General features: G+C 38.6%; 1 long non-coding RNA gene across 1 annotated transcript; it reads left to right on the top strand.

The window, feature by feature from the left end:
- The first annotated feature begins 5,640 nt into the window (after window positions 1–5,640).
- LOC133218369 (uncharacterized) lies at window positions 5,641–12,053 on the top strand. The gene is made up of 3 exons (XR_009727117.1): window positions 5,641–5,710; window positions 6,033–6,081; window positions 11,808–12,053. It is a non-coding gene; the product is annotated as an uncharacterized LOC133218369 (long non-coding RNA).
- The last annotated feature ends 810 nt before the right edge of the window (window positions 12,054–12,863 follow it).

Genomic DNA, 12,863 nt, shown 5'->3' with positions numbered 1-12,863 from the left:
CTCGTTGGTGGGAGTCTTTCATACTGTATCACACACACAGGTATTTAGTCATATAAATGAGCCCACATAGAGAAAGCACAAAAAGAAGTTAATATGTGCTTGCAGGGAAGGTGAGAGTAAGGAAGGAAGCAGTTATACTTCCTTGACCACCAGAAATGCATTTCATTTATTGGAAAAATCTGATAAAAATATTTCTGTTTTAAACTTAAGCTTGACCTTTTCTAGGTCAGTGTAAATATCTGAATATTCATGTTCATAGTCTAGTAATTTTGAAAACTTGTGTAATAGCAAACAATGCCATGCAATAACTTGTTTTGTGGTTCTGTGGTGTTAATCCACGTGAAGGAGCATTACTATATGCAGAGTGCTTCCGGGGATGTAGCTGCACATTGTGAAATATTTGGTGGCTGCTGGAGCAAATACTACATTAAACTAACACAGAGATCCCCATCAGTAGCTGTGTCATGGGGCGGCTAGTTAGGGAGAGCCCTGGAGGGTTTTCAGTGTCTGAGGTAGTTCAGAGCAGCACCCAGGGGCTGCCTCAGAGCTGCAGAGTTGAAGGTTTGCTCTGCCATGGCTGCTGTAGCACACTCGGCTTCAGCAGTTGGGTTCTCTCAAAAAGGGCAACTGTATAAAAGAAGCACTTTGTCTGAAAAGGTCAGCTAAGAGAATGGAATCCCCTTAGTTCACCTAGGATTTATTTAGGTCACCAAAACGTTAGAAACACAGGGCCAACACACCCTGTGTATGAAGAAGAGAGCAGGAAAAGGCAAAGGAAAGCACACATAGCTAAGGAGCAAGTGACAAGCATCATGAAAGCAAGGAGTCACTCCTCAAAAAAACATGTCTATATTAAAAAAGAAAGCATAAATTCTGGCAGGTAACATATAAAAGCACATTTAGGCAAAACAAGAATTTAGAGGGGCATATAGAAGGGCTCACAAGTTACAAATCTTTCTTCGTATATATCTAAAGCAGGAAGTAAACCAGACTGTGAAGGGCCAGGATAATAATCACAGTATAAAGAGAGCACTCAGGAGAGGCTGAGGTCATTGCAGAAGAGCTAAATCGGTTACTTGTACCAGTGCTTGCTGCTCAAGAAACAGGGCAGGTTCTGATCTAAAGTCTTCTTTGTGAGACTCTTCAGAGGACCTACACAGAGATTAGTGATTATAGAACCAACACATGAAGCAAACAGAAAGCTCAAAGCCAGGACAAGGTGGTGGACACCAGAGAGTTCAAAAGGAATTCAAGTCTAAGATAACTGAATGGCTCCTCAAAGATGACAGTGCTAACTTCTTGCACTAAGCTGCCTTGGTACCCAAGGACAGTTGAAAATCGGGGCAATTTTTATTTTAAAAAGTTTTGAGAAGAGACCTGGGTAACTACAAAGCTTTTCAGCATGACATCTGTACCAGGCAGATTAACTAGCAGAAAAAGAGTTGTTCAGTATCTTGATAAAATGATCCTTTTGAGAAACACCATGTTGGCTTTTCTGAAGTCTTACCAACAGTTGCATGGATAACTGTGATGAGGTTGACATGGCTCACTTGGTTTTTCCAAAAGGCTTTTGAGAAGTGTCTTATTAGAGGCTTTTAGGGAAACCTAGCACCACATCATGAGAGGCAAGATCCTTGTATGGTTAAGTGGTTAGAAGGCAGGCATAAATGGTTTTCACAGTGGAACATGATGACAGATGACTTTCCATAAGATCTATGCTAGGCCTTTGCTATTCAACATGCTCATAAATGACTTTAAAAAGCACGTTAGTGGTGAGGTAATCAAGTTTGATAATATGAAATTATTCAGGGTACTAAAACTTAGTGACTGAGCAATAAAATGACAGGTGAAATTCATTGTAGGTAAATGTACACTGATGTATATAACAGGGAAAAATCCTAATTTCACTTACATGAGCTCTGAGCTGACTGCAGTGAGAGTTGGGAGTTATGATAGATAGTCACAGAGAAACATCACTCAGTGTTCAGTAGTGATCAAAAGAGTAAATCAAGTATTAGGAGCCATTAGGAGAATAATGAAGAACAAAAGAGAGAAAGTCACTCTGCCATTATGTAAATCTGTGGTTTCACCACACATTTTGTGCAGTCTGGCCTTCTCCTTCCCCACGACCTCAAAAAAGAATACAAAGGACTGAAGAAGAACTGGTCAAGGTCACCAAGGATGATCAAAGATTTGTAACAACTTCCATATGAGAAAGTAGTTAAGCTACAACTGTATAGGCCAAAAGGAGATGTTTTTAGTGGCAAGGGGCAAGCTACAGAAAAAAGAATCAGGAAGAAACTAAATTATCATTAAGAAGTACAAATAATAGTAATCATAATTAAAAAAGGAGAGTTGAAGGAAAAGTCAAAAGGGTAAAAGGTGTAAATATAGGGAAATGGAGATACAAAGATACTAAGCAGAATACCTCTTAACAACATCCCTTGGTCCCTGAGGGCATCCAGTGATTTGGCAAATGCAGCCCAGCAGTTCTGTGCACAGACACATTTCAACACGTGATCACAACAAAATACTGGACTGAATATTTTATTTTAACCAAATCCAATTTGATACTCATTTATATTTGCAATTTTTCAGCTGCTGTATGCTGTTTTTTCTCTATCTTTTAACTATTTTGTTGAAATGCAAATTGTAATCACATATCTTTTAATGTATAGTCCAATTCTGCGTAAAGCTTTTGGATGACCTTCAGGGACTCTAACCAAAATATGTAATAAGTTCCAGTTGATGTCAGGAGGACATCTAGTTTAATCAGTTTTTCTTTATAGTATTTATTAGTATTTGAAGAATATACCAGCCTAAAAATACACCAGTCAACATCATAACAAATCTTTTAGTATTCGTCCTTATTTAAATAAGGTTAATCTATTTTCTGTCTTAAAAACCCAAGGGCTGGGACAACTGGATAGTTTCCAACCAGTTTATGACTGCTGGTCTGATGTAGACCATTAGTGGCTAAACTACTGTGGGCTGTAGTTAATATCACTGCAGGTGTTCTACTTAACAAAGTGTTAGTTAGGTGGCAGATGACCATAAAAGGTTGGGGTCCTGCCAGTCCTCAGTACTGGAGAAGGAAAGCATGAATGCTAAGCTGTGTTACATCAAAGACACTGAGGATTGCCCTTTACTGATGTTAAGTGTAGTCTTTGTTACATTCAGCATCTGCTGGCCTGGGCCAGAATGCAGTTGCCAGTGTGTATGTGGAATGCTCTGAAAGTTGCTGGTAGATCACATATATCTATTTTCTAGGCATTGTAGACAGCAAAGGCAGGTGGGCTTTCTGTATTTTCAAAAGTCATACAGAAAGCTAGGGTCAAACTCATAGCTAAAACCCCAAACTTCCTGAGTCCAAATTTTCTGAGAGGGGATGAGAAGAAGAATAAGTGTAAAATCATCCTGATTGAAAAACAAGCGACAATTTCAGATGTAGATCTTAGCAGATGAGCACTTACCAAAAACAAATTTAGAGATGACAGTAATTTCACACCTTATTTCTTTTACAAATGTTGTCTCAGTCCCTATGTAACATGAGTCGCATAGTATCCCTTTTATGAGGAGAACAAATGATTTTTTTAACAGCATATGTCTAAACTCCGTTTCTAGATATGCAGAAAACTGCACAGAAACCTGATGCTGATTTTCCTTGGGGGAGGTTAGGATAACTGCATCTTCCATGTGAGTTATCTGCCTGGGCTGTTTAGGTCATTGGCACAGAACTTCATCATTATTTTATTGCCAAAGTAGTAAAAAAAGTGGGTTATTGGTTTTGTGGACACATGAATAGAAAGACGTGGAAAACTACAGCAGTTTGCTTCAAAATCATTTACTAAAGAGCAGAGAAGTGTCAAGACTTTGGAGTCATTATTTAAATACTTCATAATTTAAATGCCTGGTGCTTCCTATCCTCCTCCCTAGTATTTCCTTCTTTTTTCCTTGTTAATATTTATTCTTGTTTCCAGTGCTCACTGGCATTACATGTCTTACCAGAATTATTTATTCTTCTGTTTCATACACCCCATTGCTACACCTCTGTCTGCATCATCCTACCTATTTTGTCAGTGTTTGCTTTCCCCAGCTGTCTTTTTTCACTACTCCTGGCAATTTGTCAGAGGTAAAAGCAAGTGGAATCTTCAAAGATGTTGGATACAAAATTGTAATACCCTTCCACTGACATCAGTGTGTATTGTCTGATTTTTCTGGGGCTCATAGCTTGGCCAAGTATGAATGCATTTCTAGGGAACTTCAGCAAGTGGAAGTCTGCTGATTTTCAAGTTCTTGTTTCAAATGATGTAGATAACTGATTTTTTAAAATGCAGTAACTGAGAGTCTCAATGAAATAAGTGAGCTGTTAACCCCGTGTAATTCTTGACAATCACAAAAACATTTCATCTGAAGCACCGAGTCTTATCTTTTTGCCTTTGATTTAAATCTGAAAATTACATTTATCCGAGAAAAGATCAGCCCACACTGTTAAATGGGCAATGAAATTGAAAATGGTCTTATAATGGGAAAAGTGAGGCAATCTTAACAGCAGGTGTCAGTGTAAACTCTTCCTGTGTAATTAAGAATGAAAATAATCTGATTAAGAAGTTTCAGCACCATCACATGGTGTCTTCAGTTGTGGCTCTTAAAAGCTCCTTTATTATTCAAAAGCACTTTCCAAATATTGTTGTTTCACATTGCAATATATATCAAATAGTTACAATATCATAATCTGGCTATTCTTCTGTCTTGTCAGCAATGCTCACTAGCAGCAGCCCATAATGAAAACTTTGAAATCACACCTCAGAAAGCAGTGACCATATATGTAAATTTTTTTATGTTATATGTCTATTATATTTGCTTTATAAAATAATGTGCTAAATTAGTGATAAGGTTGATTGAAAAGACAGACTAAACTCTGAAAAGCCTGAAAGAAAAGAAAAGATGATTTTGAAGAGATTTGAAGAGCCGTACAGCCAGTGGAAAGAAAAAGATCTAGTGTAGAAAGTCACTGAGGCATGTGGTAATAAAAATCAATTGTCTGCAGAGCTGGCTGAACAAGTTGTAAGAAGTTAATGAAATGAATTAAATTAGAAACACCTGGTAACTACTAAAGTAGGGGTTTTTTAAAAGTAGGGTGGAAGAAATGAAGACTTACTATTTTCTTGAAATCCATTTAAGTATTCCCTCTTCCCTCCTCGTTTTAGCCAGTACTTTCACCCACGTATTTCTGTGCTAGGTGTGAAAAGGTATTTTCTGTTGTTGCAGATGTTTGGAGTGCCTACCTGTATTTCTTCTCCGGTACAGGTATTCTGGCCAGTACACTTCTTGGGATATTTAGTTTTCTTCTTTTTCTGAGAAGAGAAGCATAGAAATTGTTGGTCACTGTGAGTGCTTAGCAATCAGGTTTATGTTGAAAGCTGGGGGTAATCACAGGTAAGGCAGCTGCAGGTTTATACTATACTAGATATGAGATAAAAATCTTAAACTAGAAGACATATGGAGGATGATTATTCCTTGAAAATTTCTGCTATACATGTATATGTGTGTGTATATATATATATATATCTATATCTGCAGAGGAGCAAGGCTGCAAGGCAGCCAGCTTCTCCCAGCTGAGAATTCCCCTGGCACTGGGGGACTCAGCTGGCACCCAGCCTGCTTCACTGGCCCCTGCCCTGCTCCACTCCGTGCCACAGAGTTGCAAGTGCCTTGCCTTCAGCTATACTCGGTGGGTGTGTGGAAAGAAGCTTTTACCAGGATTTAGGACAGTATGAGTCTGTCCTGTGAATGAGTAATCTGTGACTGCCTCCATCATTCACCCCCTTCTGCACCACCAAAGATGTTTTCATCTTTTTGGCTGTGTATGGCTCCCATGGTATATAGTATGAGTGACCCCAACATGGGAATATATTACCTTTCCTATCCCTGTAAGGCAGAAAAGTTCTGCTACTCCCCATATTATGCATGAGGAATTAAGGCAGTGCTTTCTTTCTACTGATTTTGAAGTTGTGTTTGAATTCAAAGAGCCAAATGGCTTGAGCTATGTCTGTATGGCCTGGAGGAGCTGGAGCTCAGGTAAGAGCCAGTCCTGCACCTTGATTTTCCAGATGAGAGTCAAAGTAATAGTCAATGTGCAGACAGTCCCCAGGGGACTTTGACTGTGAACCAAAATAACATGACAGTGTAAATACAGCAGAGATCTGAAAGCCAGAGCTATTGCAGCAATTAGGTGTCCATCATTTCAGCACAGCACAGCTAAATTTTATGAGATTGGGATTTGTGAGTGGAATACAAAGCCCAGAATTTGGGGACTAGACAAAGTTGAGATAACCCAAACCCATTGTGTTCTGAGGAGCCACTTAAAATTGTCCCTAAAGTACTGGTAATAACATTTGCCTGAAACCTCATTCTGTTTGCGACTTGCGTATCTATAACACAACTGCAGAGTAAGAATCTAGATTTTGTTTGAGAGTAAGTATTTACAAGTAGGAAGGGAAGGGAGCAAGTAAACTTTGATTGTACTTTACCTTCTGTCCTAATGGCTACAGCATCCAGCCATGGGAAGTGGCTGTAAATGGGAGACACTGTCTCTTCCATTTTGTATCTCTTCAGCTGGAAGAATTTAAAATCCGCTTTTCTTTAGGGCTGCCTTAACTATTAGGGTATTTGGTGATCTGCTTTGAGGTGTTGTCATCTTATTGCATGCTTAAATGGATTGTATTGGAGGCAGAGAGAGTAAGTGTAATCCTGTAGCCTAACAGTTTAGACATTATGGACTGAGCTGGAAACAGTTTGCCCAGAACAACTCTCTGTAGGTGCAAGAATTAATGCTCTGGCGTCTTGGCTTCCATGACAGTACCTGAGGTGGCAAGCACTCATTTCTGAATGTTGACATATTCTGTCTTTAAATGTAACTCCAGCCTTTTTTTCCTTTTTTTTTATTAATTCCCTTAATACTGCATGGGATTAATGAAGATGCAGAAAAAACAAGCTGCACCTCAAACTGTTTCTGACTTTAGCTGAATGCTGTGTTGCCCCTATTGCAGGGCAATTAAAATAGCAGGGGAAGGTGGCTTCTTAAAAAAATGGAAAAAAAAGAAAAACCAGCCTTATGGATTTGACCATCAAAAGTGATTCCAACTGAATGAAACATTAATGATTCATTCCTTACTTCCCTGAAGCTTCCTGCTTGTCCTCAGCACTTATGGGAAAGGGATAGGAGTATGTCTATACTAGCAAATAAAACTGTTCCTAAGACTATTTCCAGGCATGGAAGCCAACTGGCATGGACTGACTCACAAGTGCAGCAGTAAACAAACACTCCAGAACAAGGTGGCTGGATGCAAATCCTTGGGTGGTAACGGTCTGTTGGATGTTCTAACTCCCAGACAGTGCCTGGAAATTGCTAGGGAGACTGCTAGTTGGTACAGGCCAAAAGCATGCCAGAGACAGCTCTAATAATTTCAGAGCAGTCATATTCCAGTGTCTGGGAATGCTCACAGGCACTGTTTAATTCACTACCATAGACATAGCCTTAGGTTCACTGATGTATTCCACTAACTCTTTTCAACAACTCAAAGGTGATAAAAAAGGGTGATTATTAGTGAGGAAGCATTTAAAATTAAATCCTGTCTCAAGTACCTGTTTTGTTGTGAACTTTTTGCTCTTGAGAGATACAAATTTATAGTTTGGGTTTGGGTTTCTGGTCTTGTAGTATTTATCTTGTTGTATTTATCAGCCAACCTTTTAGTGACTTACAGTAACATAAAATTGATTCTGTGACCTTTTGGACAAATTTAGGAGTAGATGAATGAATTTAAAGTTCTTTGTATCATTCTAAATATACAGAAGCAGTCTTCTGTGCCGAGTTTTCTCCAGCCTGTTGTTGTCTTTGATACCAGTTACTTAATTAGAAGATGTTATGATTTTAAAGTACCATTAGAGGGGCTTAATTTTGGCCATGGATGCTATACTATCTACATCTGTCATTAATACCTGTAGCTAAAAATCATGATTTGGTTATGTAATGACTCTAGGCTGGCAGATAATCCCAGAAAACAAATAACTTTGAAAGACTTCCAGGTTTTGTATAACATTGCTTAGTTTTCTAGTGCAATTAACTGTGCTTTTTGTATAGGAATTGAGTGAGATTATAACATGATACAGAAAAACTGAGGCAATAATTAGGTGAGAACAGAGATTGCCAATTTCAATTATTTTAATTTGCTAAGTATCATAGTTTTAAATGTTATAATTCCTACTTCATACTGCTCAATAGATTTGTCATGCTCTATGTTAAATTAGCTAAAAAGGAACAGATAATCCCCCATAAATTTAAAAATCTGTTTGTAAGCACCTAACACATGAAAAATAACTGATTAGCCTTTACATTGAATTTAACTTCTTAATTTTTGCAGTCATTTGATTGCAGATCTTGTATGAGAGAAAAAAGGTGGGGTTTCTACCCCATCTCATATTCTTTTCTCTTGGAAAAGGAAATCAATGCAGCATAAAGAATTCAGCTTTAACCTGAATAAAATGGCTTCCTTTTTCTCCAAGTTATTTATTCATTCAAGTATTTCTGTCTGAATTGCTCTCTACTTAGAGAACTAATTTGAATCTTCTGAGCCCACAAAAGGTCAGACAAAAGCTTCTGTCACAACCCTAATGCCCTTCGTGAGTCACTTTGTATTTTTATGGAAGTTTTTTCAAATCATGAGGATAAAAGAGCAAGGCCCTAAGAGGATCACTCTGAGGATCCCATAGTTGATATATTATAGGATATTGTCTTACTTCTTTGTGATTAAATTATGTTTGCATATTTCAAAGACTAAGATTTACAGAAAATTATCACATTAAACCGTGGTAAAGCAACATGAAGAAGCCAGAACAGAAAGAAAACAGGAGCTTTTATTACAGCATATTCTTAAAAGGCCTTTTGGTATCCAACTGTTGGAACAGATCTGCACCATTAGATCAGATGGTGTCTTTGTGCAGGGTTGCATTTACTAACTCACAAAAAGAATGGAATAAATATTAATTAATTAATTAGGTTATTAGATTCATTAATATAATGAATTAATTAATTCATTCATTATTGAAGAAAAGTGAAGCTAAATAACCAAGCAATAAAACACATAATTCTTCAGTTATGCTATGTAGAATCTTTCACCAGCTGAAATGAAAACTCTTCCTTCTGCTCTGTTTCAGCATCACTAATTCATCTAAATCCTTTCTGCCTCTACTAATAACAGTCTCCATGTTGTGACATGATATTCCAGTGCTATTCTAAAAGTTTTCATGACTATTAATACAAAGGGAATGAAATGAGACATAAAATTATGTAGGAAAAAATCCTAGGAATGATTGTTAGAAGATTCCATTTTTAGATGTTTTATCTAGATCTGAAGGATTGTTGAACCACCTATTGAAAAATACAAATCCACAAATATGGGTTGGGACAATGTGATGCATGAACTTTTCTATTTTATTTTATTGTGATAAATATATTGTGCATAAATCAAATATTATGATTTCCAGTTTTCATGAGGAAAGCACTTCAATTAATAGATCTTCAGGACTGGGAGTGACTCAAGGAAAGTGTATTTGTTTAAACTACACCAGGAGCAGAAGACTGCAGTCTGTGACCTCAATGTGTAAACTCTGTGAAGTCTGGTGCTTTCTTAAAGTCTTGTGACTCTGGGAAATGGTATATTAAAGCAAATCACCACATACCATGAAAATCATGACACAGCAACAAATTCACATCACTGGAAATTTGTTTTACTTACTCATCTGTTGTCACATCTCAAACCAGCTGTATCAGTTCTAGCTACCTGGTCGCATTAAATCTCCTCAGTTTGGGGAATTTCAGCTAATACTAAACTCTGTGGCATGTTCTCCCAGTTTCCCACTTAATTTCAAACCAAAGACAAGGCTGCAAAGGTTGCTGGTAGTTGGCTTGGTTAGAGTATGTGGGATTTGTGGTTTACTGCAATTTGTACTTTACAGTCTCCTCCAGGAGAGCTGAGTAACACAGATAGCATACAGCTGAGCCAGCCAAAGCTTTCTGCTTGTAATCACAGCTGATGGACAGTTAGCTGCTGAGATTTAACAATAGAAGTAGCCAACATTGAGGAAAGTCCAGGGGCTATAAAATCGAAGAAATAAAGAGTATTAAAAAAATTTCTTCGTAGGGTGAGATGAAGGAAATACAATTTTCTCTTTAGGGAAATTTGATCTGAATTGATCTCTTACAGAACTAATTTAAACAACACGTCTTTAAAAGGTCAGGCAAAATCATCTTTCACAGACTTGATAATCTTCATAAGTTACTGAATATTTTAATGTCCGCGCAGGTTGTTGTTCACTCAGTATGACATATCCAAAAAAACTTCCACAGTCTATTAAAAACAGGCAAGGGACAGAGAAATAGTTTCTTTAATGCATAAAATCTGACTACAGATGGAACAGGCATGCAAAGGACTTGATGCAGAACCTGTAGGATATTTTTTAATCTTGACTAGGTACCTGATGGAAATAACCTAATAATGAAGTGTTGCCAGACAGAAAAGATTCGAGGATTAGCGCTGCAACTGGAGGCCTGGTGAAAGAGCGATATGAGAATAGAGGGCAAAGGAAGGGAGAGAGGAGACTGCGCAGGCCTTTGAAATTTTCACCTATTAAATGAGTTGACATAGAGAAGAGATGCTTGAATTAGTTGGATGACACAAAAAAAAATGTACGCCAACAGGTCAAAGTGGAGAAAGACATCACTCGTGGAGAAGCAGAGCTGAAAACCAGGTTTAAATTATTGAAAATCATGGGCAAAGAACACACAGAAAACTTGTTTTCTGGAAAGAACAGGAGTTACTTGTCTAGAAAGGGACAATGGAGGTAGCCAAGGTCACAGCAGTAGAGATAATGATTTGATATAGGATATGATACAGGATATGATATAGGAGACTGAATTACAGAAATCATAGAATCATGGAATAGTTAGGGTTGGAAAGGATCTTAAGATCATCTAGTTCCAACCCCCTTGCCATGGGCAGGGACACCTCACACTAAACCGTGTCACCCAAGGCTCTGTCCAACCTGGCTTTGAACACTGCTAGGGATGGAGCATTTGCAGCTTCCGTGGGCAACCCAATCCAGTGCCTCACCACCCTCACAGTAGGAACATGGTGATTGGAAGGACCTTAGAAAATCTCCCAGTCCACCTGCCTAATTGCAGGAGGACTTTTCAACAGCTGATCAAGTCAGCAATGGCTTTGTCTAGCTGAGTTTTTAAAACCTCCAAGGATGGATTCAATCTCTTTGTTCCAGTGCTGCACCACACTCTTAGCTGAAACGTTTTTCCTAATGTTCACTTGGAAGTTCTTACACTGCATGTCACTGCTGTTGCCTCTTGCAAACCTATCTTCAACTGTCACAAAAAGATTCTCTCATCTCTATACTTCCCCTTCAGATAGTTGCAGGCCAGTCTTAGCTCACACCATATTTTCTTCTTCACCAAACCACAAAATTTCTCCCCACATATGCGAGAAACTATGACCATGACTCATTTCCATCTTCATGCCACTTTGCTGGAGATTTTCAACATTGTTTCTGAGCTAGGCAATGGGAGATTCAGGACACTATATTCCGGGTACGGCCTCACTATCACCATCTGAAGGGGAATAACAACTTGCTTTTAACTTCTAGCCACTCACCTGCTAATATAGCCCAGTATGCTATTTGTCTTATTTATGATGAGAGCTTACTGTTGTCTCTTCTGTGTGGGCAACTTGGCATCACAGATGGCATATTAGAGAGTGACTTAGAATCTGTAAGGAAAGGGATGAAAATTGATGCTAACACCAGGGAAAGGCAGGTTGACATGAGCGAAGCTTCCTTTTTAACACACAAGAGTCACACAACCAGGCCTGGGGAAAAACAGCCATTCCGCAAGAGGAAGGAGGCAAGACACTCTGAGGGAAGAATCTCTCCATCCTCTTTTAGAACAAATAACACTGGGATTCACTTTCATACATTTCCAAAGGGTTACAAAGACAAGGTAGAAGTGCAAACTTATAATGTCTCAGAACCACAGGCTAGTTTGGATTGGAAGTGACCTGTGGAGGTCATCTGGTCTGTACTGTGCTCAAAGCAGGGCCAACTTTGAAGTCAGATCTAACTTGGAAGTTAGATCAAGTTTCTCAGGGCCTTATCCAGTCAAGGTTTGAATAAATTCAGGAATGGAGATTCCACGACTTTAATGGACAGTCTGTTTCAGTGTTTGACTACTCTCTGTGTGACAGCATTTTTTCTCCAATTCAACCAAAATTTCTGTTGATGCCATTTAGGACCATTGCCTTTCACTTTTTCACTGTGCCCCGAGAAGAATTTGTCTATGTCATCTTATAATAGCAGAAGAGCCCCCACTAGACTTCCCTTGTACAGGATGAACAAACAGAGCCCTTCTATCAGCTCCTCATGTATGATGTATTCCACCCTACTAGTCATTTTAGTGGCCCTCCAGTGGATTCGTTCCGGTATGTCCATGTTCTTATACTGGGAAGCCCTAAACTGCACACGGTACATCAGATGTGGTCTCGTAATTACAAAATACAGGAGAAAAACCACATCATTTAACTTGCTGGCTACGCTTTTCCCAATACACCACAAGATGTGGTTAGCCTTCATCACTACAGGGACAGAGGGAAATCACTCAGATCTTTTGAGAGAAAAGGCAGTGGTGTGTGAAAGCAACAACAGTCAAACAGGCACTAAAGACTGGTTTTGGAGGAAAGTTTTGGTTACAAGGGCTCAGTCACAGGCACTGAGAGTTTTTTATGAGAAGAGGAATCTCTGAA

Source organism: Neopsephotus bourkii, unplaced genomic scaffold, assembly GCF_033783945.1.
Source record: "Neopsephotus bourkii isolate Nb327-2 ecotype Australia unplaced genomic scaffold, CSIRO-AGI_Nbou_v1 NB_1248, whole genome shotgun sequence".
In the NCBI taxonomy this organism is placed as follows: domain Eukaryota; kingdom Metazoa; phylum Chordata; class Aves; order Psittaciformes; family Psittacidae; genus Neopsephotus; species Neopsephotus bourkii.
This window is presented reverse-complemented; position numbering and strand designations above follow the sequence as displayed.